Source organism: Diadema setosum, chromosome 14, assembly GCF_964275005.1.
Source record: "Diadema setosum chromosome 14, eeDiaSeto1, whole genome shotgun sequence".
NCBI classification, from domain to species: domain Eukaryota; kingdom Metazoa; phylum Echinodermata; class Echinoidea; order Diadematoida; family Diadematidae; genus Diadema; species Diadema setosum.
In genome coordinates, this window is record NC_092698.1 from 4,756,771 (window position 1) to 4,769,371 (window position 12,601).

Consider the following 12,601-nt stretch of genomic DNA (forward strand, 5'->3'; position numbering starts at 1 on the left):
TTACTCTGTGCATAAGAGTGCAATTATTTTGCTTGTAAACGTTAATGACAATTTTCGAAAGTTTCTATACATCCACACAGTCACCATACAAATATATAATATATGATATACATATATATATATATATATATACATAAATACATATATTATATAAAATTATTTTTAAAATGTTTTGTTGGTTATAGGACGACAAAAGAAAGAGAGAGAATGCTGATATCAGTACAAGGAAAATTAAAAACTTATGCATGGTTTATGTTATTTCAGACATGACTAAATTAATAAATGTCAAAACATTTCATTTACATTAACAGCTATGGTAATGTGTTTCTTACTACTCTCAGTAGTATAAATGTTAACAAACACATTGAGCATAGACATTAGATTCTTATTAGAATACAGTTTTAAAAAAAAGCTATATCAACTTGCCATATATATATATATATATATATATATATATATATACTTATCTCTATATATAAGTACATGAATACATACCATATTCATAGCAGACAAGGCACCAAAACACAGGTACGCCTATGTATATATATATATATATATATATATATATATATATATATATGCGTATATGTATTATATATATTTATATGTGTGTTTGCGTGTGTGCGTGTTTTGATGGGAGAGAGAGAGTACAATGTGTATGTATGTACTTTTTCATGATGTACATTATACATTGTATATACAGTACATAAAAAAATATATACATATATATCATGCGGGACTATGACTGTTTGACTGTACTGTGTTAGCGATTATAAATGAGGAGCTCCTATCACACCATAGGACTAAAGAACGTACACTTCATTGAAAGCATTTGCAAGTTATGTGTGCTAAAAACTGTACATCATCTGCGATTACCCTTGATAATTTTACTGTTTACGAAGCACACCGTATCTCAGTGATATGCTGTGTTTTGTGAACGTGTGTTTGTACGTCAGAGAATGCCTCCTGCTAGACAATTTGACAACTCCTTCAAAACATAGATGTGTAGCTTGAAAAATGTATAAGAAAATATCACTTAATGATATGATAACAGGTCGGCTGGAGAAAGGAGAAAAAAATGAATTAGCCCGCTTGAAAAACATCCCACAGAATCTTGATTGGGCCTGCGGTGTTTGCAATGTACATATTCAATTGTCCCTCCGCAAATAATCCTTGTCCCCGGCCATGACTTTGTATTTGTTCCGATGTCTAAATCAATACGGATGTCTATAAATCTGTTTATTTTCAACAAGTTTGGGGGGTCAGGAGAGAGCCAGGCCCTAACAGGAAGAGCGAAGGACATTCGTGTTTAGGAAATTGAGGAGAAGAAGACCAATAAAGCGACCGGACATCAAACTTAAATCAGCAGAAAGGGGGTCTCGGATTTTCCGCATCTTCTTCTTCTTCTTCTTCTTCTTCTTCTTCTTCTTCTTCTTCTTCTTCTTCTTCTTCTTCTTCTTCTTCTTCTTCTCCTTCTTCTTCTTCCTCTTCTTCTTCTTCTTTGTCTTCTTCTCCATCTTCCAATTCTTTATTTTCACTATCCTTTTCTTTTTCATCTTCTTCTGTTTCATCATCTTCTTCTTCCTCCTCCTCCTCCTCCTCCTTTCCTTTTGCTTCGTGTTCTTTTTTTCCCATCTCCCTCTTCTTCGTTTTAATCTTCGTCTATTTCTTCTTCTCCGTCTTCTTCCTCATTCCTCTTCCTCCTCCTTTACTTTTGCTTCTTCCTCGCCTGTTTTTTTTTTTTCTTTTCAGTAATATTCGTGATTCCTTTTCTCTCTTTTTTAGTCTGTCTTATCTTAGGGAGCTCAGTAGCATCTGCATTCTAGCTATATCCATCCACGTTACTATAAAGAGAATGGAGATGCCATGGTTTCTTGATAGTTCGTGTTAGGTGTCCGTCCATATGGGTGGATTAGGTGGTGACTAGATGAATATTGTGCGATTCGAGGTGTTACCAGCTAGCTGGTCGGGCCTCCAGTCATCATCGATAGCAGACACCGATATCGATATGCTACATGTCATTTACACACAACATAAGGCGTGTAATCACGACACGCACTAGCTTTAACACGAGTACCGTTTTATCGTTTACGATATTACCGTTAATCGTTGATTTGTGCAATTACGTGTTCACTTGAACACAGACTGCAAAACTTTTCAAAGACGTTTTAATCACCTGACACTTACAGGACAGAACGTGACGTTGTCTGGATTGTCATGTAATCATCTTATCTAAATCTATACCACACCATACAATAGGCCTATCACATTACATCAAATCATAAATCATTCTTCATATCATATCATATGATTTCATTCGCTTCATCTCACCTCTTTGTTTTGTGTCCATCACAGTAATGAAGTGAGGTGTGTTCACATAAGGTCATTGCAATAACAGGTTATCTGCATCGAAAAATAATTACTTCTTTATCTTTCGACACAAATGATGGGTTATCTTTGCTGTTTCCCTTAAGATATAGTGACAAGTTCATGACAGTGCTTGTGCATACAAATCTATGTCAGACTTTTTCCAGTTTGTTAATTAGTGTCTTCTTTAGTGATTTTAACAGACTGTAATTAAACAACGAACTATATTAGAGAATAAAGTTTTATAATATGAAGTGTGAATAAAAATAGAATTTCTGCTAATTTCTGAGGAAGCACAGCTGCAATGTTTTTGAAAAGTTTTTAAAAATCAAACAAAGCGTCAATCAACATTTTGCCTTCATGTCGAACTGGGACCTCAGTATGTAAGTTTGGTTCGTCGTTGAAATGAATGGAATATTGATCTTCGGCATCTAATCTTCAAATCTCACTTTAATCTCGAATTGTTTGCCCCCATTCTACCTTTAGTGACAAGGCCTCTGCCCGACTCATAACCTGTGAGCGGGCAGCGGTGTAATTTACATAGCAGTATTTTCCTACAGGCCCGATCTCACTCCTAAGTAGAAGCTTAACGCAATTCATTAGGGCACCCACGGCCTACTTGTAGTCGTAACAGGCGATAACGCACGGTCATCATTACGTGCCCTGCGCTGAACCAAATTTAACTTGTCTACTTTGTTAATTGCGCGCGCTCCCCCGCAGCCCCAGCGCGCAGGGCGATTCTCATCACTATGTACTTTGCTCATCAAGCGGCCGAAACGTCGGGACCGATCAGCGTTAACCGCGAGTGGCATGTAACAATTGCAGGCTAAATCAGCGCGAAATCACCTGCAAAATCCAATAAAACGCGCCCGAGCATCGGCCAAGCCATATCGACACTGTTCAGAGAAGACAGGATTGTATCGACGACAAAAAAAAAGAGGGGGGGGGGGGATTGATTCTCGCCTGACGACAACCCAATACGAAAAGAAAGAACATCTCCCTTTTAACTTACTCTCTGCCTCTCTACCCCTTTCTCTCTGTTTTGCCGTTGTTGTCATGTCACAATCATTTTACGGGGTTTCGTTTCATCAATTCAGTTCTTATAGGCTTTGCTTATTAGACAGAGGAAGCCGTGAAGCGGCTCCTTCCGCGCATGCATACCCAAAGCGCACGCTCTGACTCCGTTCTCCTCGTTTTTCGCATCATATTAACGTAGTGCACCTATGCATGGCAAACGAAGAGGAGATGCGCTCAACGCGGGATGGCTAAATGACACCGTCTCTTGACACAAGGGGTTCCTGGCTGCTACGAGACGGCATCGGTATTAAATCGTCAGGTTCACGCGGACGTCAGCCTAAGAGAGCAGGGGAAAATTATTCCGAATTCGTCCAAATTGTCTCAAAAGGCTGCCGTGCGTGTCCCCGAGTGATTCAGACCCCCGACGTTTGATTCGCGGTGGCAGCTAGACCGGAGGCGATAAGTCTGTTAGGGTGAGACAAAAATTTCGCACGTGGCAAAATTAGATGCCGGAGGACCGCGGTGCATGCCTGCTCATCTTCCATCGAATGACAGCGTGTGTCTCTTCGTTACCTTACGGCGCATGACTTCCGTGCCATATTGGTCGTCAAGCTGACATGAACCCAGCATATCGTGGGCAACAATAACGGGGCAATGTCAGCTCCATAGCAGGAAAATGGCGCCAATTGGCTCACGAGAGTGGCTTGCAATTTTTTGGCCTGTGAGCCATTGTTCAAAAATTCTTAGCTTTTGTAGTTCTTGTTCTCTATAATGTAGCTGTTCTTTTTTTCCCAGTTTAAGTATTAATTTAGCGCGTGCTCTTTGTCTTGATATAGCACCGTTCAATATAGTGCCTTGTGATTGCAGTGTCCAAAGGCGGTCGACCTCTAAACATCAGTGACTTGTGACTTAATATTGTGTTGTCACAAGCATGCTCATTATTTCATATGTGTACGTTGCTATAATATAAACACACATGATACATACATGTATATGTAGACGCACACACACACACACATATATGTATATATAACTATATATACATTTGTTCATTTACTTATTTATTTATCTATTTATTGATTTATCTATCTATCAATCTATCTATCTATCTGTTCATTCATTTATTCATTGATTTATTCATTTCTTCATTCATTTCTTCCTGTATACATCCACATAGATATACAAGGCCTACATAGAATAATAGAGAGAGGCAGGGAGTGACATCGAGTTACATGAAACACTTTAACTGCAATATAGTATTATCTTCGCTCGCTGGATCTTTGTTCGACCTACTTAAACAATCTGGTAGAGCTGCGAACACTTCCCCGAATGATAGCTCGCCAGTCTCTCCTCCCCATCGAAAGTACAGGGCGATCTAAATTAGAAAAAGGGGAAGAAATGAATGATAAGTGTCAAACCCAGACAGAAAGTGCAAGGACAAAAGCATGAGCTAATCTAATTTCTTTCCTCCCGACAAAAATTCCCAATGTCAAGTGGGAGGAAAAAAGGAGGGAGAAAAAAAAAAGAGCCTCGCCGGTCCCTTTCTTATTTTATTCCCCCGTTTTAATATCATTTCATTTATATCTCTCCTCCAAATGATCATCTTCCGTTGGCTCATTAAATTTAAGTGATGAAGCGCATCATGTCATGATATGGATGTCTTTTGATCACAAATTGTGACGGATCAGCCGACGCACCAAAGCGCCTTAACATTCACCTTGATGTTGTCTCTCTAAAACGGCAGGGCGGATGGCTCCTCGCCCAATTTTTGGCGGGAAATTGGAAGTCTCTCTTCTCTTTCTATCTAGACCCTCCCCCTCTACCTCCCTCTCCCTCTCCCTCTCCCTCCCTCTCTCTCTCTCTCTCTCTCTCTCTCTCTCTCTCTCATCCTGACTCTTTCTTCCTACCACTTTCTCTGTTTCTTTTTTCTCATTCTTTCATATTTCAATGCATCACTTATCAAAACGATAAAAATGATATCAAAGCTCAAGGACAGCGGGGAACGGTATACCATTAGAAACATTTGTACTTTTTTGTTCCTGTAGTGTAAGGACAAAGGGACAAAATTAATGGCAAATGTTTATATTGTATGGATAAAATCATGCATAATGTTGTAAGGTTGCATAGAAAATGATAATAGCTGCAGCAGAAGCAGTAGTAGTGGTAGTAGTAGTAGTAGTAGTAGTAGTAGTAGTAGTAGTAGTAGTAGTAGTAGTAGTAGAAGTAGTAGAAGTAGTAGCTGTAATAGTAGTAGTAGTAGTAGTAGTAGTATAGAATAGTAGAAGTAGTGGCTGTAGTAGAAGTAGTAGCAGCAGCAGTATAGTATATCACATGTAGTAGTAGTAGTTCTCTTGGAGTGTAGTAATAGCAACAGTCGGAATCGCAGTAGTATTGTTTTATTTGTTGTTTCCATTTACGATTTCTATTTCACATCGTTTGAAATATATCAATTTCCAAACAGTCAAGCTTTGTGCAACTGATCGACAAATTGCCCTACATCGACGTAAATAAGAATTGAATTGATCAGTGTTTTGATAGTATCCATCGTAAAAGAAATCATAGGCGTACTGATTGACAAATTGCTCTACATCGCCTGAAGAATTTCCATGAATTTGATGTCAAGCTTTGTGCTTATTCTTGGCAATTGTTCTGTATGGAAATCAAGATGTAATGCATATGATTCTATTGCAGATGTATCCACATGACGACAACTTTGAAAATAATCATATTGCTGTGTAATACCACAATTTGTACAAGATAATGGAATTGCAGAGAATTGATGTACGTGTAAAGAAAATACCATACAGAAAATAAATCAAATCAAATCAAATCAAAATCAAAATCAAAATCAAAATCAATATCAAATCCTTAGCCTTGATGCGATTAAAAAAAAAAAAAAAAGGACTCGACCCTTTGTGTGCCTGGAGTACAGAAAACCTCTTAGGGTTGTACACATCATCCAAAGTCCCTGGCACACAAATGGATGACAGGTCAACATGTTTCATGCTTGTTCTCATGGGGCAAAAACAAATTTTCAAGAAATGATTCAATCATTATGCATATTGTTCTTTGTTCATGGTTGTTGGGTTGTTGTTGTTTTTTGTTTGTTTTTTTTTTGTTGGCTTGTTTCCCTTTTTATTTTGGTTTGTTTGTTTGGCTATTTGCTGTCTTGTCTGTAAATGAATTTTCTTCGATATATATTTGCGAATGTTCACTAAAGGGGTGATATAACTACACAATTATGTTGTCATGGTCATTCCATATATTATCATTACCAACAATATTCTGCCATAAAAGCCTCTAGCTCTTGCAGTATTGGGCTCTAGGTCCGCTGGAAGTATCGATTCATATTCTTTTTTCAGTAGTTATCTAAGCAAAATCTGATCATACCGATACATCGTTGATATGTTCTTCACTAGCACTTTAAGATACCAATCAGCATAGCAAGATTTGGCAGTGCAATTGTAATATTCCTCGAAACAAGCGATACCCTGGTCACCTTGTTAGCATTTAGCTTTACGTATATAATTTTCCATCACCAAATATATTGGCATTGAGGACTTTAAGCAAACAGTATTTTCAGAAGTGTGTAAACAGAAATGAACTAAAGAATGCTGCATGCTTCTTTTATTATTGAATATTTCATAAATAATTTTTATCAATTCACTCATTTTGATAGCTTGGTGTAGGTATATAAATAAGAAATGAATAGCTTGATATGATATCATTGATTGATTGATTGATTGATTGATTGATTGATTGATTGATTGATTGATTGATTGATTGATTGATTGATTGATTGATTGATTGATTGAATGAATGATTAATTTTAATCACATCGGTCATTTGGTAGAGATTTGCGGATTCCCTCTTTACATGGAAACGTTCGAACATGAAATTACCTGCATATCTGACCACATGCAGCCGCGTAAGACTTATTGATGACAATGATCGCTGCTTTAATTGTTGCTTTGTTTTGGGGTCTTGTTTGGCTGGTTTTCACGAAGAAAACAAACCCAATCTTTGCATTATAATTCCTCCTACCACCGGCTTACATTGACACTAGCCAACCGCAAACACAATGAAGACCGCAGTATTATTTCCAAGCAGTGATCGAATTGATGGTAAATAGTTCACGATGGCCAAGTGAGACGAGAACTTTCACCTAGTGCCCTTTCTCTGCAACCCTCGATCGATCGTTTGGCATCGCACGACTATCTCCAATTCGCAGGGCACGGCGCGTCAGGTCAGTGCGACGATTCGCTGATAGAGGGCGCTAAGCAACCCGTTTAAGCAGAGCCGATCCTGTGTGGTGTGGTGGTGTCTTGGCATCAATCAACCCGAGCGAAGACATGTTATCCTTCTTCATCTGAATATTTCTTCCACGGCAGATTCCAGCTTATGATTACTACTATAGTGACGTCATCCTTCAAATCTATGGGAAGTGGGCACTACGCAGCAAAACGTAGTGGATGGCCATACACAAAGTGAACGCAAAATTTTACAGCTTGATGAATGCGTACACCAGGTTTGTGAACTTGAAATACCTTAGCATAATTATGCTCTTCACGTCATAGAGGAATAACATAATCACATAATATGTAAAGGTTTATTGGTCTACTTGATGAAACAGAGATTGGTGTAGTTTTTAAAGTCGCTATGTCCCCTTTTATCCTCACAGCAGACAAACCGAATTAAAAAATGAGTTAAAGACACAAAAAAAAAAGAGTGAAGGCGACGATACTTTCTCTTACCATGTGGACTTCGTTGCATGTTATCTTCTTGTGGGCCATAGATGCTGTTCTTATTGTCACTTACGCCCTTCTGGTAGGACATGGAATGGCTTAAAATCAACAATCAAAAGACTGAAGAAGAAAGGGGTGAGAGAGAGATGGGGCTATCGTGGACAGGGTGTCGCCTGGTCTCTTCCTCCCGCATCGGGCCTGGCGGTAGAGAGCCATCCATCTCCCGCTCATTTTCGTGTTTGCCTACGTGATGCTTTTAGAATGGACTCCAAAATATCGTCAAGCTTACCCCCCTCCATCTTCTTTTATATTCTCTCCCTCGTTCTCACTCTTTCTCTTTCTCTCTTTGTCTTTACACACACACGCACACACACACACACACACACACACACACACTTACACTCATATATATTCTTGTATATTATATATGCGTATATTTATTGTACAATCATAATCATTATGTTATGTGAAGATAGATATATAGAGATAGATAGATAGATAGATAGATAGATAGATAGATAGATAGATAGATAGATAGATAGATAGATAGATAGATAGATAGATAGATAAATAGATAGATAGATAGATAGATGGAGATAAAATTGGACGAATGAAAGCAAGAAGAAGTAATCAGAAATAGACACATTGTGTTAATGTAAATGTATGAGTGGAAAGTAAAATAGATAGACATAATCATTTGAATTATAGCATACACCCGTGATTGTCTTTTCTTTTATGCTGATGTAATGATGAAATTTAATGTGATCATATCATTGCGTAGACAGATACAGGAAATGGTCAAAATATGAGAATATCTGCCCAACGCTTCGATGCTGTGTTTACCATAATATCACCCAACACGATGACGAAGGTCATTGTATGATCCAGCTATGCAAAAGGGGAACTGATGACGATTGTACTTTTGATGGTAAACACTGCAAGCTGTGATATGTGATCGCTTGCTATAATGTGTGTAAAAATGCTAAGAAATCAAGTCTTCTTCATAGTGATTACGAAAGAACTGACTATCAAAAGGTAACACCAGCGTAATGAAAACAGGATTTCGATTGCACTGATTAAAAAAGTTCCAGTCTTACTGGACGAAGCGGAATTGATTCTTTCTGCTGGTGATTTCTTGTTGCAGTGCTCTGGTTCCCCTACAGCATGACAGTGCAATAGATAACAACCGTCCATCAAACTCCGGTTATCATCTGTTTTTATCCACAATACTGTCTCTCACTTATTTTCTATGAATTCTGAAGATTCATAAACGAGGTGCCCGTTCTAGAAATTATTCTCTAAGGATCCAGAATTTCCAACGAAAAATATTTCCATAATGCGTTCGCCTATTCATGATGTCTTCCTTCGGTTCGAAAATGTTCAACAAAAAGCACGATTTGTGCTTTTGTACTCATAGTACGAAGAATTATATAAGTCACCTGTAGACTGTCTGTGTACACTTGTCACATACTATATATGAGTAAAAATACTCAAAAACTCTATTGAGCCGTCTTTGAAAATCTAATTTCTTAAAGTTTTTCTACCTTTCTTCAAGCATTTTCCATACCGTTTTGAAATTCCAAAAAGTTAAAAGGAACCGCAAGTTCCTTGGAGCTATTCATAACAATATCGAATTGAAACAGAATTACATTTCGGCAGCACGAAGAGAGTGAATGACAGTGAGAGGGGCGTTAATTTCATAGTCCTAAATATGGTTCATTCAGATCTTGAAAAAGAAGTTCTGGGAGATGTCGTTTATTTGTATATTCTAAATGTTGCTACAACTAAACGTTAAAAAGGACTTCATCTTTATCAGGAGAAGAAGAATGTGGACGTCTTGACATATTCTTCAAACTATGTATATGAATGAATGAATGAATGAATAAGTAAGTAAATAAATAAATGAATAAATAAATAAATGATTGAATAAATGAATATATAAAATAAATAAATAAACAAATAAATAAATGAATAAATAAATATTGAAAGAAAGAAAGAAAGGAATATTTGTGAAAACAAAATGTCATAATATTTGCTGTCCTCATCTCACTCCAAGGATGCATTCTTGATGGTGTTATTGTGCATGGTGTTCCGTTAGGCTCGTGAGATGATGAATGGTGTACCTCTTTCTCCGTCAGAAACTGTCTTCACTCGATCCCACCAGTGCCCCCCCCCCCTCGTATCCTCAGCAGCAAATCAGACAAAGAAAGCTAATCGTATAGTTGCAGACAATGTTGGCAAGGACGACATCAGTGGCGTCTGAACCTGAAGCCTTTCCCTTTACCCTTATCGCATTATTCAGATGTTGCACTTGTAAAAAATCAAGTCATTATGAGATTGCTATACTTGTTTGCGTGAATGAGGCGCCTTCTTGAAGGTATAAAGCTTGAAGTTTGGTTTAAGTGTGGCTCTTTACTGACGCTATTCACGAGTGGCCGTACGCAATAAAGGGGTCGTAATGATTTCCAATCAGTATCGGCCGGAGCTGACCGGAGGAAGTCTGGACCTCTCCGTCCAACTTGCCGAGAGGCCACTCGATAATTAATCTTCACAGATTGAACATTAAAGAGACAATTCGGCAGCTGAAATTAAATGCCGTGAGGCACCCCATAGAACCACGATAAGGTGAACCACTCTTATATATTTCGTCTTCTCATTTAGTCTTTGGATGAACTCTTTGTCCCTCCCCACCCCCCCCCCCCCCTTCCTTCCCTCCCTGGACTTCTATTTCCCGCCATTTCTAGCATAGTATGTTGTACGAGGATGCTAGAGAACCAATGACATGTTAGTAGCAACTTTGGATTTGTCATTAAGTTCAGCTGATCGAGTGTCCTGTATTGACTTTGTTGGTTAATTTCGCACCTCGCTTTAATGAAACTATAGTGTTGTTTGGTTGATTAATTACAGGACGAACAGTTTTAGCCGAATACTTTGATGGACGAGCCATTTGAAAGTAGAGGGGGATAACTTTCCCCGTACCCAACAATGTTTTGGCTGTCGGGAAGAGAATACGCTGTGAAAATGTGTCAAAGCGCAGTAAAGCATCAAGCGCATCGTTGGGATTTACTCAATTAGCGGCTAACAGCTGTGTTTTCGTTTCACACCATATCTGCCATACCAATCGTTGAAGTGTGTTATTCAATGACGAAAATTTCTCTGTATGAGATATTGTCTTTTGCACTGTCAGCTAACATTCTTTCACGATCTCCTTGCGAGATGCTCCAATGTTCTATAATACCGGAAAACTCCTTGTAATTTAGTGTAAAGTACGCCCACCCCAAGTTGTGGTATCACCTTATGCAATGCCACTTCCATCAAACTGTCATTATGTGAGCATTTTTGACAATCAATTTTTACTTTACTACGCAAAACGAACGAAGGGAAAATAAAGCAAGGTTATGTAATAAGGATATACTTTTTATATCAACATGAATTTAGATAAAGTCAGTTGTTTTCAAATATCATGGATTACAGTGACGGCACGAGCGAATCAAATTACGATTCACAAACCGAAGTTTGATTTTTTTTTTATTGTCAGCATTCTCGCGTTGTCAGTTTTATGTGTCTGTATGCATACATTATCGTTTTGCTATGTTGTCCCTGTAAAATGAAATATTTAACGTCCTTGAGTATAGCCATCATGTTTTTCATTCAATTCAAGAACTGAGAATATAAATCTATCGGAAAGGCTGGTGAAAAAAATAGGAATCCGGCTTTTTTTTTCAGATTAGCGTTTATTTTTACATTGTTAAGATACTAAGGCGCACTTCAAACATTACGTCTATTTCCGTGCATTGCCTGTTGCTGTAACTGACACATTACACACAGACGGGTATTCACTTCACAAACAAGGTAGGTTACACTCGCCATTGTTAACACTCTTTTATTCAATGCCATGATATTGAATCTATCTGAGAGAGAAGTGCGTTTGATGAAAAATATCTCCTCACATTGAACGACAAAGTTTTAATGACATGGCTCTTTAAGAGAGGGAGAGAAGGGGACACTACACATTCATTTAACATGACGCTTAGGTTTTGCCGACAGTTTCTCCCTTCTTCTGGCTGTCATCTCAATGTTATGGGATATGATGAAGCAGTTTCTAAGCGCCGTTTTTCTCCCGCTCGTGTTTAAGAGTTTTCTTGCTTAGGCAGGTAGAGAGTGAGCCGTAATTTGCACACCCGTACATCGCGTGTGTAGAGCATCCATCACTTTTTGACGCGCTGCAAAGACACCTCCCAGATTTTCGGCGCGGAATGGCCGGCGCTCGCCCGCCAAAATCGAGCAAAAGGACCTCCATCTGTGCCTTTTTTAACCAAACCTCGGGAAAGCTGTTTACTCAAACTAAATATGCCAGGAAATGAGTTCTCATCGCCCGAACAAAAACAAGAAAGAAATACGAGGAAATTGCACGGGACTTCGGATTAAGCGGGGACGAACGTTAGACTTTTGTTCACGAGTTTCTTCAGCGG